This window comes from Emys orbicularis, chromosome 1 (assembly GCF_028017835.1).
Source record: "Emys orbicularis isolate rEmyOrb1 chromosome 1, rEmyOrb1.hap1, whole genome shotgun sequence".
Lineage (NCBI taxonomy): Eukaryota > Metazoa > Chordata > Testudines > Emydidae > Emys > Emys orbicularis.
Window position 1 is genome coordinate 254217311 of NC_088683.1, and position 5002 is coordinate 254222312.

The following is a 5002-nucleotide window of genomic DNA, read 5'->3' on the forward strand; positions in this document are numbered from 1 at the left end:
CAGTACATGATGTTCCTTCAGGAGGGCATCAGGGGACTGAGAAAACTTTATACAGTTTACAAATTGTGGGTTGGTGACTAGATGTAAGAAATTATATGAAAAAATTCTGTGACAATTGCTTAATCTGTGCACAAAACAATCCCACTAGTAACAAGAACTATGCTCTCCTTAGACCTCAGCAAAATTCAGGACTAGGGTCCATGTTGCAGGTTGACTTTGTGGGACCATTATCCCCAAGTAAAAAGAGAAATAAATATTTGTTGGTAGTAATAGATCCATTCTCTAAATGGACAGAGTCTTTCCCAATGTGAACCAACACTGCTCCAGCAACAGCCCATGTGCTAGTGGAAAAGGTATTCTCCTGTTGAGGTCTACCAGCAAAAATGGAATCTGATCAGGGAACTCATTTTACAGGGAACGTTTTACCAAACTGCTTGTTGGTATTGGGGATGCAACAAAAGTTCCACATTTTTCACTGCCCTCAGTTTTTGGGCTAGGTGGAAAGGATGAATAGAACTATGTAATTGATGTTGAGAAAGTTTGTCTCTATAAATGGGAAAGATTAGGATACTCTAATTCCATAATCCTCATGGCAATCAGGGCTGCTCCTGCAGGTGCAACAAATTGTTTTCCTTTTGAGGTAAAGATGGGTAGAGAAATGAGGTTACCAAAACATTTTGTTGTGGGAAGTCAGTGATGTACATGTTGAAGGGGTTAAAATGAATGTTTTTATGCAAAAGTACTTTAAGCAGGTACATTTGTACGTGGCTAAAGAATTGGGCAAGTCAAAACACAAAACAAAAATGTATCTTACCAAGTTATAAAAGAAAATGATTGGAAAATTGGAGACCAGGTCATGCTTGTGTCATATGCTATATTAGAGCATAACTTGTGTTATGACTTGGTCCCTTTTATATTGTGGGTAAATTAAATTCATCTGTGCATAAAATTTGACTGAATAGAAAAAAAATAACTGTGGATAAAATTTATCAAGCTAATGAGCACAAAGTGTTCAAGGGAACTGCTTCTCAACTTCAAGAATCATGAAAATTGCTGTGGTGATTATTGGTATCATCTATTCATGGGGTGTTATTCATGGACATAAGATTGAACCAACAAATCCACAAACTAATTGTCATCAGGGAACACAATATATTCCCCACATGAATCTTAAGACAGAGCCTGGGGATACAGAAGAAAATTTGTATATAATATAGACTAAAGGTGGACAATTAATTAGTGCCTGGAGGTACCAGAACATCCCATGGTGGTCTCCACCTTGCACTCAACAAAGGTTGTGGACAAGAAAAGGACCTGACCTAAGGTGGATAAGATTTTGTGGATATTTTGGTAATGGATCATTGTTAATTGGCCATCTCCTACCTGAGGATCAGGAGATACATTGTGTTACTCAACATAAAGGTGTAAGGCACAACCAGTGAATGGTTGATTTCAATTACATTTGCTTACAGGTAGTGTGATATTCCATAACACATCCAAGTAAACATCATAATAACTGTGACCAATATCTAGTGAAGTATAGGGAAAGAAGGAATGTGAAAAGTATCCTAAGTATTCCAAAACCAACTGTAGTGGTATCCCAAGGAGGCAATGTCCTCTAAAGGTCAATTTCCCAAATAACAGAGGGTACCCAGCAAGAATACTATGGCAACATTTAAATCAGGGTAGATTTGGTGGTAATTCTTGCTACGTTTCAAATAAGCACACTTTAGGGGCTGGGAAAGGAGATTGGCAAGTCAGAGCCACCTGCCTTAATAGAATAGGAAAGGCGAATGTCACCATCACTAGGGTTCAGCCTAATGACTCTGGGCAGTATATTGCCTGTGTGAAATTCAGAAGTGACCCAAGATGTTCATATGGCAATGTAACATTAAGACTAGAGATAGCTCCCTTAATTATGCCATTAGGATATACTAGCCCTATGCTTGGTACACAATCCCCTGCCATCCAAATATCTAATAAAAACAAAGCATTCACCAAGGTAGAAATGGATCCACCAAGTGGTCTAACTGCTACTTCAATTCTGAGGATTTTACTTTATAATATACAGTTTATGCATCTATCTGTCGTTTTAAACCTCTCTCATTGGAATATGGCAGAATTTGGTCATTGTGTAAAAACAAATGTATCATTTCTATATGCTCACTTGTTGCTAGATACCATAGCCTCTTATCAGGAATGGGTACAAGATCTGATAATAGGATGAGAAACTTCCACAATCTGGTATCATTTGAACTAGATGATTCCAGAGTTTAGATGGAATGGTGGTTCTATTTCAGGGTTATTTGGAATGTCTATTTGGAACAGGGTAGGTATGGAAAACATAATAAGATGTTAAATATTTTGAGCATCAGGTTACAAACACAGTTATATACCTATGTTATATGGCATTGATGGTCTGACTACTGAAGAAAGACATAATGTATATAATATGCATGAAACTGCTAATTTGTTTAATCACATGAAAGTAAAAATTAATGAATTCATTACAGAAAATAATAAGAAAGTAAAAGAGCCCTAAGTGGGTAAAGAGATTATCTGTCTGGCCTATGATAGCTATGTGTTACCTACCATAACAAATTCATCAAGGAGTGTTGAACAAGGTAAATTGCCTGATTCAACCAGTTATGACCAGTTATCTAAAAGGTATTGCTCTTAATGTATAACAAAGATTCTTGTAAATTGGCATGTGTCAAATCATGCAAATTCCATATATCACAATTCACAATTTGGGGTCACTAACACTATATCCTAAAAAAAGGTATTTGTTATTTAAAACTGTTTTGTTTACTGTTGGGTTCCATGTCCATTTCCTTTATGGTATCTTTACCATTATTGGACCTGATATTGCTATATTTGAATAAGTGGCAGCTGTCCCTTCAGTGGGTTACCTGAAGAGGACATCTACAAGGAATGACTGGCTCTGCCTCAGCTACTAGTATTTCATCCAATGACAAAAGTATGGCTTAAATCACATACAGCCTACTGTTCTGTAAAGGGGTATTGATATGTTTGTACATGTGACATCTTTGACATTGCAGCTCCTGTCTGTGATCATGCCAGCCAGATGCAGACCAATGATACAGATGATTTAGCCACTTCAGTTCTCAGAGGCTGCTTACTGGATCGGGTCCCGTTCAGAATCCAGCCAAAGAAGGAGGCGATTGGTGTTAGTGCCCTGCTTATAACTTTTAGCCCAGTGGTTAGAACACTTTCCTGGGATGTGGGAGACCCAGGTTCAATTCCCCCTCTTCTCTGCCAGAGGAGGATAAAGGATTTGAACAGGGGTCTCCCCTTTCTCAGAAGAGTGTTCGAACCACTAGGCTATGGAATATTCCAAGGGGGGCTCGCTATGGAATATTCCAAGGGACGGGGGCTCCCTCAGTCTCTCCTATTGAAGCTGTTCCCCTGCGTATAAATAATGAATGAGTGGTTGTAGCAGGGGGACTGGACCTGGGACTTACTCTGCTCCGATAGGTGCCCTAACCACTAGGCTACAGAGTCATTCTCTCTTTGGCCTAATGACTATTTAAGTAGTTAGCCACTGTGAATAGTCACTGGGCCACAGAGAGAGAGAGAGAGAAGGACCCCCCCCACACACACACACACACAGCTGCTTCCCCCTACTGTTTTGTGTGGAGCAAGACAAGTGCCTATCTCATTCCTGCAAGAAACAGCCCTTCCCTTAAGCTGCTGGCATTTGTGCATCACATTCTAAGGCACCTATCTCTCCCTATTCATTGTATAGGGAGCTTGGGCACCTAACTTGGCTTTGTGCCTCACAGTGGTGTTCCTGTGATTTCCTAGGCACCTAAAAGTTAGGTGCTGCAATGCTCAGCTTTGCAATATCTAAGTCCCTTTGTGAATCCTGTCCTGATCCTTCAAACTCTTATGCACAATTATTTAATTTTGTGCTAATGGTTACTCAAGTGTCTAAAGTTAAACATATACATAAATGCTTGCAAAATCAGGCCTTTATGCATGTATTATATCAGAATCAGACCATGTGGGTGTTAACCTATGTCTAACTTATATAGGAGAAAGATAATGCTCTAATAGAATGGAGAAAGACATCCCATTAATAAGCCTGTTCACTCTAAAAAGACTAAGGGATCTAGAGAAGATAATTCAGCTGTGACTCTAATGCCTGTTGGTGAAAAACTTTATAAGACTTGATAGTAGAGCTGATTGAAAATTTTCTTGTGGAGTGTTTTTCCTCTGGAAAATGCTGATGCAATGAAATCAAAATGTTTAGCAGGAACATCGATTTTGTTAATTTTCGATGAAAAATTGTCTAAACATTTTAATTCAATTTTATCACAATCTTCCATCTCAAGAAGTTATAGTATTTTGTGTTGACATATTATAAAAAATATTTTGAATATATAAATGTCAAAATGATAAAGTTGAAACTAAATTTTTCAGAAATTTCATTTTACGGGAGATTCCGACATTTTGACATTTTGTTCCAATCTGGGATGAAAGGAAATTTTAAAATGTCAGCGTTTTCCTTGGAATGGAAATTCCGAGTTTCAACCAGCTCAACTTGAGAGTAGCTCACCAAGGTAAAAAAGAAATGAACTGGCATCTCTCAGATATATTGGGGAAAAAGTGGTCATCTAATTGTTCAGGACTAATTTTGCATTTATCTGATAAAATCATTTGAGATGGTAGAAGTTCCAAGCCTTCAATAGGAAGAGATACCTGCATTTCATCAGAGAAAAGAGATGATTTGTCAAGCACTGAGAATAAACAGCATACTTACATATGCACTTTTATGTTTAACTGCCAATATCTGTTGCCCAATTAAAGTGGTTTATTTTACTATCAAGTTTAGCTAATTGGTACTTTGTTTTGGGTAGTGAATACAGAGCAGGTTTCATGGGAAAGTAAACTCATTTGCTATGTGTAGTGGGAATAGATAGCTCACTGGTATGAATTGCTCCTGATAATTAATTCCTACTTGTTTTATAATATAATC